Source organism: Spermophilus citellus (genome assembly GCF_964194105.1).
Source record: "Spermophilus citellus genome assembly, chromosome: 9".
In the NCBI taxonomy this organism is placed as follows: Eukaryota; Metazoa; Chordata; class Mammalia; order Rodentia; family Sciuridae; genus Spermophilus; species Spermophilus citellus.
Genome location: NC_138191.1, coordinates 47,123,233 through 47,139,858, shown reverse-complemented (window position 1 = coordinate 47,139,858; position 16,626 = coordinate 47,123,233). Strand labels below are relative to the sequence as shown.

At 34.5% G+C, this 16,626-nt stretch overlaps 1 long non-coding RNA gene across 4 annotated transcripts in view; it reads right to left on the bottom strand.

Moving 5' to 3' along the window:
* The window catches only part of LOC308655173, a 256,086-nt gene that overhangs the window by 32,414 nt on the left and 207,046 nt on the right, over positions 1–16,626 (bottom strand). For 3 of the 4 annotated variants that reach the window (XR_014023402.1, XR_014023403.1, XR_014023404.1), the window contains one exon: positions 3,895–4,750. The exons of the other annotated variant lie outside the window; for it this stretch is intronic. This is a non-coding gene — a long non-coding RNA (uncharacterized lncRNA). Of the gene's footprint in view, positions 1–3,894; positions 4,751–16,626 lie in introns of those variants that run through there. 4 annotated transcript variants of the gene reach the window in all.

The window sequence follows — 16,626 nt, the reverse complement described above, 5'->3', positions numbered from 1 at the left end:
TCTGTATACGGGGTAAAAATGGGAGTTCATAACCCACTTGAATCAAAGTGTGAAATATGATATATCAAGAACTATGTAATGTTTTGAACAACCAATAAAAAATTTAAAAAAAAAGAAACTTATACTAATAAACTTGTACTAATAATGACCTTAACTTATCCACTTAAGTTAAGGTCACAGTTCCATTTTGCCCAAAGTAGCTCAATGGATTTTTCTATGGTTAGTACATCAAATTTTCTTGATTGAAGCTCCTTTGGCCAAGTAACAGAAATTCATTCTTATTAGCTTCACCCATAAAATGCATAGGTAGAAAGGTGGGGTGATCTAATTGAAAAACCCAAAGGTAGGAAATAAAAAAAAAATTTGTAATTGTGACATCATGTATTAGCTAGGTGGCTTAAAAAAACCATTTATTGTCTCAGTTCTGAATGCTACAAGTCTGAATCAAGGTGCCAGCAGGGCCATGCTTCTTCTCAAAGCTCTCCATTGCTCTCCTCAAAGCTGTTGCAATCCTTGGAATTCCTGTCCTTGTAGACATAGGACTCTAACCCTTCTCAGTAGTTTCCTGGTATTCTGTGATCTCAATGTCCTAATTTCCCTCTTCTTATAAAGATACCAGTTGTTGGGGTCAGGGAGAGCTCACCTTAATCCAGTATGACCACAGTTTAATATATTGACACTATAGAGATCCAAGTAAGGTCAAATTCTGATTTCCAGTTGGATATGAATCTGGGGGGGGGCACTCTTCAACCCAGTAAACATTAGAAAAAAAGGGTGCATTTGCATTGTCATAAATTCCAGTAATTGAAGTAAACTAGGAGACTCTTTTCCATGTAATTTGATGGTGAAAACAATCCTAAAGAAGTATACTCAGGGGGCTGGGGATGTGGCTCAAGCAGTAGCGTGCTCGCCTAGCATGTGTGAGGCCCGGGTTTTTTATTTTTATTAGTTGTTCACAACATTACAAAGCTCTTGACATATCATATTTCATACATTAGATTGAAGTGGGTTATGAAATGGATAAAAAAATGTGGCATCTATACACAATGGAGTACTATGCAGCAATAAAAAATGACAAAATCATAGAATTTGCAGGGAAATGGATGGCACTAGAGCAGATTATGCTTAGTGAAGCCAGCCAATCCCTAAAAAACAAATACCAAATGTCTTCTTTGATATAATGAGAGCAACTATGAACAGAGCAGGGAGGAAGAGCAGGAAGAAAAGATTAACATTAAACAGAGACATGAGATGGGAGGGAAAGGGAGATAAAAGGGAAATTGCATGGAAATGAAGGGAGACCCTCATTGCTATACAAAATTACATATAAGAAGTTGTGAGGGGAATGGGAAAATAAACAAGGAGAGAAATGAATTACAGTAGATGGGGTAGAGAGAGAAGATGGGAGGGCAGGGGAGGGGGGATAGTAGGGGATAGGAAAGGTAGCAGAATACAACAATTACTAATAGGGCATTATGTAAAATTGAGGCCCGGGTTTGATCCTCAGCACCACATACAAATAAAGATGTGTCCGCCGAAAACTAAAAAATAAACATTAAAAAAAATTCTCTCTCTCTCTCTTCAAAAAAAAAAAGAAGTATACTCAGTCAGTCAGTTAACAGTCAGTTATTGAATATTCCAATAGCGTATCATGTACTGAGTATACAAAATACTTATTGGGTATCAAATATGATCCTGTGTATCGAATGAAACTTCCAGACAACAAGTGCATTTATTTTGTATATAATATTCATCTCATACTTACCTGATGAAAATCTTGTGGTTAAAAATATTAAATGGAATTTAAAATTTTTGATCATCTGAATATTAAGTTTCTTATATCAAATAGCCATTATATGATGTTTAATATAATAAATACATCTGAAATGAGTAACAAACAGAATCATCTTAATTTTTTCTGAAGAGTCTCTGTTTTCATTTGAAAATAATTATTTATTTTAAAAGTTGCTTTTAGTTTTTAAAGATGGATTAGATAACTCTACTAAATGTCAACCATCTTGTTTAGTCTCTTAAACCCTGAATGATCTTTCATCTTTGATGTTATTGTTTTTAAAGGTTAAGAAAATATTTTAGGTAATGTAGTACTAAATTTCATATTAATATTTAAAATTAACTTAGGACATTATAATTGTGCAGTTTGTGCTTTTTGTTGTAGTTGTTCAAATTGTTCTTTTAACAAAAGTATGCTAATTTATAATTACAAATATTTGTGATATCATCAGTCATTCCTCACATGATAATAGTTATAAAAGGTATAATGGTAAATTTTACTCTTCTTTCCTTAATCTCTAATATTTTATTTACCACTTCCTATATAAATATTCCAATAATTAGGTTGAAAAATTACTGATTACCCTGAACATGTATATAGGGATCTTTAGGTATATATTTTTAACTAGAAAGAAACACTAATTTTACTGGTGTTTTGGGAAAACTCAGTGACTACAAGAACAGAAGATTTGGACTCAAGACAGATACACAGGGCTGAAGGCCACATGGTGAGAGAGGAAAAGATTGGAGGGATCCATCTATAAGCCAAGGAATGCTTATGAAAGACAGAATCCCAGAAAAGACCAGGAAAGACTGTTCCCTAGTGCCTTTGGTAGGAGCGTGATCCTGCCAATACCTTGATTTGGACTTCCAGCCTCCAGAACAGTGGAAGAACAAATTTCTATTGTTTTAAGAAACCCAATTTACTGCAGCACTAGCAAAGTAATCCACTCCTAGGTATATGCATGGGGAGAATAGTAAAACCATATCCATGTAAAGACTTGTCCACAACTGTGAATAGCAACTTTGTTTGTAATACTCCCAAACTGGAAACATACAAATGTTTACTAACAGTTGAATGGATAAACAAATTGTGGTAAAACATACTTTGGGATACTACTAAGAACAATGGGTGATTTATTAAGACATATAATAATGAAGAATCTTAAGAATAATTATGCTGTATGAAAAAAGCAAGAAATTAAAATGTGCATGCTATATGGTTCCATTTGTGTAAAATTCTAGACAACTCCAAACAATCTATCATGATATAAAGAAGATTGGTGATAGCCTTAGGATACATGGGGAGGGTGCAAAGGGATAGAAGGAAACACAAAGGGACATGAACAAATTTTTGTGGGTGATGGAAAAAGTTCATTATCTTGATTTGTGGTGATGGTTTCATGGCTGTATACATATGTCAGAGCTCATTAAATTATACAGTTTACAATGTACTGTTTATTGTATGTCAATTATACTTCAATAAAGCTGAGAAAAATTGAATTCACTGGGATGAATGCCATGCGAAAGAAAAACCCTGAGATATTTTAGGGATGTGCTGGGAAGGTACTTAATCCAGGCTAATGCTTGGAGGCATAAAAATGCGACCTGGAGGAGACACCAGGCTTGCATTGAAGGAGGAATAAACCTATCTGGAAAGTGGGAGTACGTCTAAGTATGAAGATGCAAAATGTACAAAGACCCAGAGGCAAATAATGTGGGAGCCTTCCACAGTCTGAAGTCCTTCACAAAGCTGAAGAAAAGCAGGTAAAGAGAGAGGTGGAGGAGACAAAGTTAACTAGGAAAGCAGGAAGGATAGATGAGACCCAGATTCCATTTTAATGAGTTAAATTTTCTCTAGAGAGTTGTGTGGAGCTTTTGAGTACTTTTAAATATGACATGCTGTGTGCTACTTCTTTGAAACATTTTTTTATTTAAGAAAAATAAATGGCTTATTAGTCATAGGTAAGATAAGCATTTCTGAGAGAAAATATTCAAAAAATTCTGTCATCAATTACAATTCAATTTTATTTATGCTTACCACAGTTTTTTTTGAAATTATATTTTTTAGAGTACATTACACTGCAGATGTGGAGTCATCCTTTCAGCAATTACAAACAGTAGCTGGCGTCACATTAATACACCCCCCCACACACACATATTTAAATTTAGAATACTTTCGTGTTGTCTAGTTTTTATTTTATGTTAAAAACATTGTTTTAAATCCTTTAAATTTTAAATGCCTGTTCCAAAATTTGAAACCTCATACCTCTGAAGCTCCACCAGAAAAACAAAAACAAAAACAAAAAACACTAGAATAGTACAAAAGAATAATGGTTTTATAAATTTATTATAGTCATACTTCCATTAATTTTCCCTGTACTTGTCTCATCATATGATGTTTAATGCTAATACCTGTTATATATTCTTTCTTAGTTTCACCAAATATGTTTAAAAAAAACTGCATCTAGAGGATTTGAGTGCCATTTCTACTCATAAAAGTCGTATTGTACATACACATGCAACTTGTTCTCACTTAGCAATCCATCATGGATGTTGTTCTGCTCATTTCTACTTTAATGTGAAAAATACAAAATATGCACCTCCTATTTTACATGAAAATTATATAGAGTCCTGACTTTTAAAATGCCTAAACCTTAAACTTCTATCCAGATTTGGCACTTCTCAATTGTATGCAATACCAGACAACTCTATCTGGGAAAGTCCTAAGTAAATTTCTATCTTGGATATTCTGAGTAGAGTGTCCCTTCCATCTTACACAGATTGTATTGCAAATGGTGAATTTTTACAAATTTATTGATGAGATTATTATTGTTGTTTTCCCTCTAATTCTTGGCTCTTCCCGATGATTCTTTCTAAAATTTAAAGAAGAAAACTCCTTCAGTTGATATTTTTGTAAGCTGCAGAGCCTGAATTTTCTCTGTTGAGGCTGAGTTCCCTGTAAAATGAAACAAAGAAGGAATTTCATACAGAAGCCTTACTGGGACACTATGTTAAGGTGTAAACGTGCAAATAAGTCTTGAGAGTCTAGAAGTTCTATAGTATTTGCTACAAAAACCAATTGCAGAAAAATAAATTTGATGATTTATTTTTGTCTTTAAGCCAATCAAGTCAGATTGATCTGAGGGAAAACAAACGGCTATTTAGGTTTTGGCCACAAATATAAATGATGAAAGAGCACACGCATGTTTGCATATATATGTGTGTTACAATCTATCATCTTAAATGTCCTTCATAAAATAGGTGTGACAACCAAGCCTGGCCAGACTTACAGAACCATTTTCTATCCTTCAAAATCAAACTGTCAGAGCCAAGAGTAATGGTAATGGAACACCTCCGCTCAATTCGAATAAAAGAAATCCACACAATGGCAGATCCTTTTTTTATGAGACATTTTTTACTTTGAGATTCTTTTCTTTATGAATCTCATAAGCAAAAGAAATAGTTTCCTACTAAGAGAAGAATGGGTCATACTTCTTCTTGACCACAGTAGAATAGGAATTTGGGTTAATAGATAAGCTTCTAGAATTCCAAGGAACATTGAAGCACTTCTGGTAACTTAAATAATATAAATTATAAGAGTATATGCTGAAATAAGAAATTTAAATATCGTAACCATGATTAGAGGTCACAGAACCCAAGAAAATCTCAACAATCAGGCCTCTTGAGAAAAGTAACAATAGAATCATTTATATAATGTATCCAGGCCTGCGAAAAGGAAAATGGGAAAGGATTCGGCTTACGATTTATTACAGTTTTAATATGGCATCTTGAAATACCTTCAAGACCAGGAGTTGATTTATACCTCTGTGGTATTCTGCCATGTTGGTAACTGAATTGTCTTTCCGTCTCTTATTTTGACTTTTTTTTAAAAATATCTATGTTTCTGTTCTACTTTCAGGATGAATATGATGAGTCTTCCCCATCTGATGCTGGGTCTCCATTTTTAATCCCCAGAGTTGGTCAGGTGATTGCCAAAATTGTTGTTTAAGCACAGTCTTGATTCATAGCTTTGTGTATTAGTATGCATTTTACATTCTGTTGTGTCAGGTGGCCACACATTCTAAACAGCTAAGGTCAGTGTTATGATAACATGATTCAGATATGCTCACCTGTGCTAACAGAACTATCCGGAGATGTTTCATCAGCAAAGGCATACAGTCAGAGCAATTTCAGTTAACAAAATGTCTAGTGTGATATGTATATAGAAATGCTTGATTACATTTATATATGGGACATGAAATTTTCTTACAGAAGAGTTATCACAAAAGGACATATCAAATAACACACACACACATACGTACTGTCATGCACAATGAGATACCTTTGGGATTTATATTTATTCACCACCTTCAATTGTATTGATTTTGAAATAAGAGAACTACAAGGAATGAATATTATAGGAAAATAATCTGTGTATTATTGAATGGAATTAGTAAGAAATTTTAATGAGAATAGAGCAGTTATTAGCAATGACATATTCTCAGAGGAAAGCTAGATATATTGCCAAGATAATGAATTCTAGTTTGGACTTGAGAAAAAATTTAGTTTTCAGACGAGCATTAACAAAGACAAATAATACATAAATCAGTAAAAAAGAAGGTTCTTAGGAAAATATAAAAAGTTTAGAAAATAATTATCTGCAGCACATTTTTTTTAGTTATGTGAGCTTCTTTAGGAAGTTCATAAAACCAACTTTTAAGAAAACTTTTTTTGATAGGAAAGGGAGCAGAGTACAACAATTACCAATAGGGCATTATGTAAAATTGTGGATGTGTAACCGATGTGACTCTGCAATCTGCATTTGGGGTAAAATTGGGAGTTCATAACCCACTTCAGTCTAATGTATGAAGTATGATATGTCAAGTGCTTTGTAACGTTGTGAACAACCAATAAAAAAAAAGAAAACTTTTTTTTGTACTTAATCAATACAACCACAGCAAATAATATTTTTATATTGATGTGGAGCTATATTTTACAGAGTTGTTTCATTTGATCATCATGAAAATACTGAGAGGAAAGAAAGGCAAAGCAAAGAGATCATGTTTTCATCTCTACATTATTCTAGGCAGTAAGAAAGTGTTCACCAAATGTTCAGTTAATTAATGATAAATAAAGGAGGGTAGAAGAAGGGGAGAGAATTCAATAAAGTTCTGTGAATGATGAAATGAGAAACGAGGTTTATGTTTTAAAATGTGGACTTTCTTACTCTGTCTCTTCTCCCTATTGTTGAAAACTAATAATACTTTATAATTAAAATTCATAATGGACTGCAAATTAGAATTTAAACTAATTAATATATTTAATATAATAAAACCAGAGACATTTACATAAATTATTTTATGGACATGATATTTACACTTATCTAAATGATATATTTGAATTGAAATTCCTTATAAGTGGTAAAATATCATGTAAAGTAAAATAAGAGATACAGACACTAAATGCATTTCTTTCTATGTCAAAATCCATTCTATATTACATGAGCCTCCAATTCTGACAGTAGTTCTATTATGGAAATAATTATGTCATTATAGGATGACCTCAGTGTAAAAAAACAGTGTGGGTTTAAAAAGTAATTGCCATGTATAACTATAATTCTCTAATAAAAGCATTTTAAAATTCCTAGGTGATTTGTCTGTAAGTGAGGCAGATCCCAAATCACCCTATACCACAATCCCCATACCAGAATCACTCTAGAAACTGGATAATAAGAATATTATTGAGCCCTACCATAAGTCTAATAATCCAGAATCTCTGCAGGGGGATGAGGGGAATTAACAAATGATCCAGGGGTCTTTGTATCCACTGCATTTGAGACACTGATTTTGAAACACCTGCTTTACCTGCCTCAAATGAGGATTTTAACATATTTACTGTTCTAGGTCAGCCATTTATAGGACAAAAATCAGTGAGGCTAGAGTGAATTTTACATTGTCTCTTGGACACATGTACTTATATGCTACCACAGAAGTCACTTTAACTTTACCAAACCAGTGTTACCAACCTGACCAATGTATTTTAAACAAACAAAAATGCACCCTAACACTGTCAAGTAGGAATTTCTCAACATTTAATAATCTATTTTTTGGAGAGACTAATTTTAGAAGATCCAGCTTCTGTATTTTTATAATATCTAAAACATATTTTTAATATATAGGACATTTTAAAATAGTGTTTCACTGAATTATTTATTAAGACTAGATCAGAGAAAAGTAAACATCAATATTGTTGACTTAAAACCAAAGCAAGTCACATTTTTGTATACTATAATATAGATATTAAAAAGCAACTTAGAAAATAGTATTTTTTTTTTGAAATGTGTAAAAATAAATGATGGATTTTCAGGAAATGCTATTATTACTACACGGTATAATTGTGAGTGCATACAACTTTAAGCATTATATTTGGATTTATTGAATTTTCCACAAAGTATGCTTTTGAAATAAAATAGTAAGTGCTGTATTTAAAAGTTCAATTGTATACATTAATAACAAAAGTCCAATTGATGAATTTTGTATTCTTATATGCTTAATCAATATTTATTGAGAACATATTGAGTTGCAGTATTTATGCTTGGTTCTTGGATGGGGTAGTGAGTAAGACAGCCATAACTGCATGGCTTACTGTCTACAAGGAGGAGATGGGCAATTGAGATTTAGTCTGTTAGGTGACATAAGAAAAGATATCCAGGAAGGAATAGAACAAAAACTCTGAGCCCAGAGAGAAGCAATTGGGGGATGCTTCTAGAAAGTAGAGTCACCTTAATTGTAAACTAAATGTTAGTAGCTGGTAGCCAAGTAAAATGATGATAGCCAACTGGAAGGAAGGAATCAACCTAATGCTTTAGGAACCTATATGCAGTTTAACATAGCTAGTACTTACAGCAAATGTGTGTGTGTCTATGTGATGTGTGTGTGAGAGTGACTGTTGCGTGTACAGAAGGATATGAGGTTAGATGCGAGGCTGGTAACGTAATCAATCAGTGACTGAATAATGAGGGACCATGCAAATCACGCTCATATATTTGGATTCTGTTCTAAGTACAATAGAAATAGGATGTAATTATTTAAAATGATGTGATCCGATTTTTGTTTTAAAAGTTAAGTACAACTATGATATAAATATATGCTGAAGGAAACAAGACAGGAGTTAATGAGACTAATTAGGAAATGGTTATAGTATCCAGGTGAGTGGCAATGGTGATTGACACTAAGGTAGTACTGACAAAAATGAAGAAAGAGTAAGGTAAGACTTGTTAATAATTGGATTTGGGGATAAAGAAAAACAAACATTACATATTGACTTCTGGCTTTGTGAATTGAATCGTTAATGTTATTTTCAGAGGTAGAGAACATAGAAGAAAGAGTCGTTTGGTGGTTGGAAGACTGAGGAAAAGGTGAAAAGTTCAGCTTGGAACATTTTAAGCTTGAGGTGCCTATAAGATATCCAAGTGGAAAAGTCCAGAGGGCATTTGGACTAATTTGCTGCTTTGGGTAAAAGCATTGATGTAGGAGGCAGTACATCACAAGCTGATAGAAGCTACGTACACTGATTTAATCTTCTCTAAAGTACATAGAGTGAAAGAAAGCCTAAGACATAACTGTGGTGCCTAATGCACACTAGAAGAGCCTTTAAAGGAAACAGGGACAGCAACCCATAAGGAAGAAATAAGTGAGACAAGCCTGCTGATGTAAAATGAACTCATGGAGAATCGATATGGCTCAATTGTTGAAGAGTCCAACATGGCGAATAAAAACAGAAAAATACCAGTTTTGCAGAAACTGTCATTGCTTGTGTTAATGAAAGCAATTTTTAGTCATATGATAACATCAGAAGCTGATTTTTCAAGGACAAGGAATGAGTAGGAAGTGAGGGTGTGAAAACAGTTAAACTACAATTTCAAAAGATATGACTATGAAGGAAAAGGCAAATATAAGGCATTTATTTACGTGTGTGTGGATGACCTTTTAACATGGGAGGTTCTTCAGCTGCTGGAAGGCTGGGGAAGTCATCCAAACATAGGAGAGTTTTAAAATATAGAAATGAAAGTGAAGAGCAAACTTGGAAATTATTTAACTGAAATATTGAAAAATCAATCGAAAGACTGAAATCAATGTTTGTAAAAGTAATTCTTTATTCCAAAATATATAACATGAGGCTAAATTGAGAGTCACGGTTTGTACCTTAAAAAAGCAGGAAACAACTCTGCTGTCAGAATTAATACATATATACTACTGACTGTATCTACAACAGCCCTGAAGAGTGGGAGTAGGAAGGGGGTGACTGATTTAGGAAACCAAAATTATTTAGGAAGAAAATAAATTTCTTCCTATCCCATAAAACTCATCCACCCTCCCACAAGTAGAATATGTTATTTCCAAACTGGTGATTGATCTAGGGAAATAGAAAAGGCAGTATAATAATTCCTGTAAGTTTTAAGATTCTTTTCCTTCACTTTCTTACACCTCATTATAACCATATGTAAACTTAAGGCAAAATATGTGTCCTTAACCTCACTCCATTCCCCTCTTCCTGATAAACACACCTTGGCTAGTGTCCCATAGAATTTTCCATACTTTCCTTTGGGCTTGTTTATACTGTGGTTTTGCTCATAAATAGTGCATTCATCAACCTACAACACAGCAACCAATTAAAAAAGATTGGGTTTCTTCTAAAATATATATAAAAAATACACATATGGTACTTTCACTATGAGGTGAGTAATAAAAGAAACTTTGGCAGACAAGCTATTTCCAAAACTGTGATTATAAATATGAAAAACAAAATTCAATCAACTGTAGTCCTTGGAATTTATATTTGGTTATTAATTAGTATGCATGCATGTACAATTATACTGATTGTCAAGGTATATTTATTTATTTTAAGAAGATTAAAAACTACAAACATTTTATCATTGTATCACTGAACCAAAAGAAATAGTTAGAATATGATAAATTAACTTTTATCTTTTTCCCTCTATAGCCATCTCAAACTCTGCAACCAGACCTGGAGAAAGAAGGAAATTGAGCAAACACCAACTTAAACAAACTTCCTCAATCTGCTGCTGAACACTAAAATAAATAAAAATAATTAATCCTTTTGGGGTTTGGAGTCATAGTTTCCAGAAGTAATCTCTTTTGGAAGCAAGGACACACTAAAACTACCAAATTAGTGCCTATGAGTAAAATTTATTCTCTGTATTTTTAAATTACAAATTTATTTCATCCTTTCCCATTGCCTCTTAAAACATTCTTCCATAAAATATGAAAATCTGTTTCTTAGCTAAATACAAGCCTTGGAACAAAATGAAATCCTTATTCTTTACCTGTTCAGTAATGCTCTTTTAGAGAGTAAAATAGGAAAGTTATAATTCAATCTTCATATAAAATTTGGATCTTTGATTTTTCTTCATGTTAAATAAATTACAGCTACATTTAAAGATTTGATCAGACTACATACTAGAATCCTAGCTTAATGTGAACAGCAACTATCACTTATTAGGTCTCTTGTTTTATTCCAAGAGCATAAAGGAGAGCTTGGCAGAGTACAAGATAATAAAAGTTGCTTAAACAAATTAATTTGCTTCAGTAACTAAATCTTCATTTAAGAACTTGAGTCTTAAAAAAAAAATCAGGAGCCAGGCACAATGGAAGCCATGCATGGGTAACTGAGTAAAACCCTATCTCAAAATAAATTTTAAAAAGGCCTGGGGTTGTAGCTCAGTAGTAGAGTGTTTGCCTAGAATGCACCAGGCCCTGGGTCCAATTCTCAGTCTTGCATTTAAAAAACAAGAAAGAAAAAAAGAAAGAAAGAAAGAAAGAAAGGGAGGGAGGGAGGAAGGAAGAAAGGAAAGAAAGAAAGAAAGAAAGAAAGAAAGAGAGGGAGGGAGGGAGGGAGGGAGGAAGGAAGGACATTTAAAAATAAATAAATAAATAAAGATCAGGATAAAGACACTGGGAAAAGTCAGAGTTAATAAAGGAAGAGTCAATATTCAAAACTAGGTGTCTTAAAATTTTTTTGTGACCTTTGCCCTTGTAAAATAGACATTTTTAACAAGATCTACATACATTATCTTGTTACCTTTGTTGTGGTTTGAACAGTTTGTCCCCTCCAAAATGTGTTAAAATTTGATAGCCAATGGGTGGTATTGGGAGGTGGGCCTTTAAAAAGTGGTTGAGTCACTAAGAGAGATTAATGTCTTTTCCACAGAATGGGTTAGTTATTGAGAGAGTGGGACCCAGTGAGGCTGCCCCTCTCATTTGTCTCTTTTCCAGGAAATGAAGTGGCATGAGGCTCTCACCAGAAGTTGCCACCATGCTCCTGGACTTTCAAATACACTGTGAGCCAAGTAATCTGCTTTCCTTTCTAAATGACCCAATACCAGCTATTCTCTTATAGGAAGAAAATGGACTCAATGAACTAAGCTACAATTACACTCGGGAAGATTAAGTCTTATTATTCCTATTTTTTAAGGTGAGCAAATTAAGGTTGAGAGATGGTACAACTCAATAAGTAGTCAACTTGGAATCAAACCCAGGTCTGTGAAATGTCAAAAGTTAAAATTTGGGATGTTTGAGTGATTTAGTCATTTTGTTCCAAGGTTAAGATATCTTCTTATAGGAGGTAACCATCTATTTACTGGATATCTTCCTCGTTTGATAAACCATATTACATTGCCCAATGTTTAGTTTTAATTTATGTGGTCTCATTTATGATTGACTTTAGTTTGGGGTTGAAGTGTCTTAAGTTCAGGTGATATAATAAAGACAAAGATATCCACTTAAAAATAATTTTTAATCCTCTGTGGTATTTCCTATTTTTTCTTTTTAATTATCAAAAACAGTATCGAACTAAAAGAATCAACACTTTGCTTCTCATTACTATAAGAATTCTATGACTGACTTCCCAGAAGTTGGCTCCAGGACTCTTCAATGTTCATGTTTTCTTGGCTTTATATTTTCCCAAGATAAAAAATGTGGGCAGAAGAGAAAGTTTTAAAAGGGAGCCTATCAGAACATATTAACTAAACACCACCTACATTTGAGCAAAAGCCAAAAAATTAGGTGAATGTCCCATTACTCATCACCCACACACAAGGGTTGGTCATTTGTGGCTCCACCATAGAAGAGGTGGTCAGTGTATCAGAACATATTAACTAAACACCACCTACATTTGAGCAAAAGCCAAAAAATTAGGTGAATGTCCCATTACTCATCACCCACACACAAGGGTTGGTCATTTGTGGCTCCACCATAGAAGAGGTGGTCAGTGTGGGGGTGGACTTGAAACCTAATTGTTCTCTGCTGTCCTTTTTCTGAAAGAAGGCACTTGTGGGTGAATATTCCACATCCATGGCAATCTCTGGCATTTAGAAAGTGCTTCTTGGCACCTACTTACCACCCTCACACTTAACCTGACTTTCTCAATGACTACGGCATTACTATAGAGAGAGAGAGAGAGAAATTTTTTAACAAAAATAGAAGGTTTTTTTTTTTTTAAGATAACCTTAATAATTTGGTCCACTGAACTAAATGTTGAAGCGTTAAATTTACTGGGTGATCGTTAAGGGAGAAAAGCAACACATTTCAACCTTGGGTAGAAGAAACAAAATGTATTTTATCCCCTTCCCTTGTTAAATTGATAAATTTTTGTAATATCTATGACTGTAGTGAAATTTCCTGAGTTTTGAAAATAGGGTGGATAAAGACCTGTGGGAGATTTTTACATCTCAGAAATATGTGTGTTGGGTTTTTGGATTATTAGAGAGAGATGGGATTCTGGGAATGATTAAAGGTTTTGGGTAATGTTTGCTTTCATTATTTTTTTTCTTTTTTTTTTAAAATAGAAGACACTTTGTTTTTAAGAGGTTAACTTGAATTCTTCTTGTATTCTGTGTCTCGTTAACCCAGTACAGGAAAAATTTGGAAAGCTAATACAGGAATTAAAGCCACATAAATAATACAGTTACTTTAGTGTTCTGAAGTAGTTCTGGTGTGTTGATAGAAGAAAATGGGTTAAGAAAAAGTAAATTCAAAAGTCTCTTGACTTAAATATTAATATTTCAAGAAAAGATGGTAGAATAGACATACTTTCCCTTTCTACTCCAAAGTCCTTTGAAATTCCAAAAAATATATATTGAAACAGCAATTATTCATGATTATTCCTCTTATGTCACTATTATTTCTCAAAGATAGGAGAAGGCTGCATGGGTGCCTCTGTCTGTGGAGGCCCAGAACAGCATTCACATAAGCTGGCTGGTATGAATTTAAAAAAAAGGGGTGTTAGATCACATATTTAGGTCAGTTACCCAAATGTTTATGTGTTAGTCAGCTTTGTGTCACTGTGACTGAAATACCTGACAAGAAGAACTTTGAGGAGGAAAAGTTCAGATTAGTCTCACCGCTTAAGAGGTTTAGGTTTAGTCCACGACTAGTCCATTCCAGGACTCTGGAAGAGGCAGAACATTAAGGCAGAAAGAAATGGTGGAGGAGAGCTGCTCAGCGCAAAGCAGCCAGAGGGGGGCAAGTAGATTAGAGGCGGGGAGAGTGGTGAGCTGAGAGGGGGAAAGAAAGGGAGGGAAAGACAGAGAAAGAGAGAAAGAGAGAGAGAGAGAGAAGTCAGGGACAAGGACATTCCCTTAATGACCTACTTACTCCAGCTACCCACCTGCCTACAGCTACCACCCAGTGATACGATCAATTAGTAATTCATCAATGGATGAATTTACATTACAGTTCTCATAATCCCTCCATTTCACCTCTGAACCTTGCTGCATTGGGCATCATGCTTTCAAAACATAAACTTTCAGGGGGATTTGCTGACAAACAGCAGATTTAGAGAGAATAAGATTTCATTTGTGAGTGTGTGTGTGTGTGTGTGCGTGTGCTGCTGCTGGGGATTAGAACCCAGGGCCTTGTGCATGCAAGGCAGGCACTCTACCAACTGAGCTATATCCCTAGCCCTGAGACAATAAGGTTTTGAGGTAATTCTGGACTCCTGGACTACCACAAAGGAAGCAGGAGGGAAGAAATGGACAGGGGAGATCTAACAATGTCTCCTTACTTTCATGTCAAATTAGGTCCCGAGCTAGTGTAGCTCCTCTCTAACTAGGGCAAGAAAGAAAAGCTTACCTACTATCAACACCCATGCAGAGCATGGAATTCAGCAAATTCAGTGTTCATGTATATTGGAAGAAGTACGTGCATATGTAACTTATTTAGCAAACAAATATTAACTAAGTGCTTATTACACCAGTGTTCCAGACACTTGGAACATGGCAATGAATAATGTTTATGCCCCATGGATTTTATATTTTATCCCCTAGTAAAGAAACTGCATTGAATAAACATATCCAATAGAAAAACCCTAATTACTCTCCCCTCTGCTCTGTCCACTCTCCCCACCCACCAATCACTCTTTTCCCCTCTGGCTGCCATGAGCTGAGCAGCTATCCTCCACCCTGTCTTTCTGCCATAATGTTCAGCCTCTCCCTGGGCCCAGAATACTGGAGTGGACCAATTATGGACTAAATCTCTGCCAAGTGAGGGAAAGAAAATTGAACAAGAGTTCAATAGATGAAATGGTTCTGTGGTGATAGACAATATGTTCAAGGAGGGCCTCAAGAGGAAGTAATTTTGAATGGAAACTTCAAAGAATTGAAGAAGAGAGCCAAGCAGAGGAAGAACATTCTAGTCAAAGAAAACCACTAGTGCAAAAATTCTGAATCAAGAAAAGGATTATTGTGCACAAAGACCAGCAAGAAGGCTGGTGGGTAGTGGGTGAGTGACATGTGCTACTACACAGAAAACACAGAAGCTGCCTATTCTGACCACCATCATTTCTTTGGTATAAATTTAAATGGTCAACCAAGGGTCAAGAGATCTTTGCAGAACTAAAGTTACAACATAGAGAATTCAAAATGTAAGACATCCAAGCCATGATGGAACAAGGATTAATATTGTAAGGAATAAAGGGACAAATGAATTTTCAAAGTTTCACTTTTTTATTTTTGGAGATAGGGTATCACTATTTTCCTAGGCTGGCCTTGAATTGCTGAGCTTAAGGCATCCTCCTATCAGTCTCCTGAGCTGCTAGAATTACAGGTGTGTGCCACAACTCCTGACATATCCAATTCACCTTGTAATTGAGGTGCTATTACAACCATGAAATAAGAATAGGCAACTACCTGTGAAAAGGAGAAAGATGGGTTCTCAGAAATAAAGATCTTAAATTATTGCTTTTGACATATATACATATAATTATAGTATTCTTTTTTAGTGAACCAGAACTGATCTGAGCCAAACACACAGGTAAGGAGCTCCCAAGAAAGATGGGAACAACAGATATTGGTTTTGCTTCCCTGCTGAGCTGATGAGTTTCAGGCACATACCAATTACACACTTACTTGATTAGGAACATCATTAGAATATTTTTTTTCACATTTAAAATCCAAGTCAAATTCTTAGTTTCATTCCAATGAAACAAAAGTGACTACTACTGTTTAAATGTAAGCATCCAGAATGCTTTAGACATTGAATAGATTTTAAGTTACTGAAAGAAGCATATCGATATTATCTGAAAACCGATGACCATTGGTGCTCATGGTACGGATGAGGGAAAAGGCACAGAAGAAACCACCAGTGAATAAAAACTGTTGCTAACATTAATATATCTCATTAAAATTATTCTTGAAAATTATATTCAAGCTTGCCTTGGTCATTCATTTTTACCTGCCTTGATGCTCCTTTTTTTTAAAAAAAAAAAATTAATAGCCTTTATTTCACTCCACCTTCTAAACCTAGGGAAAATGTT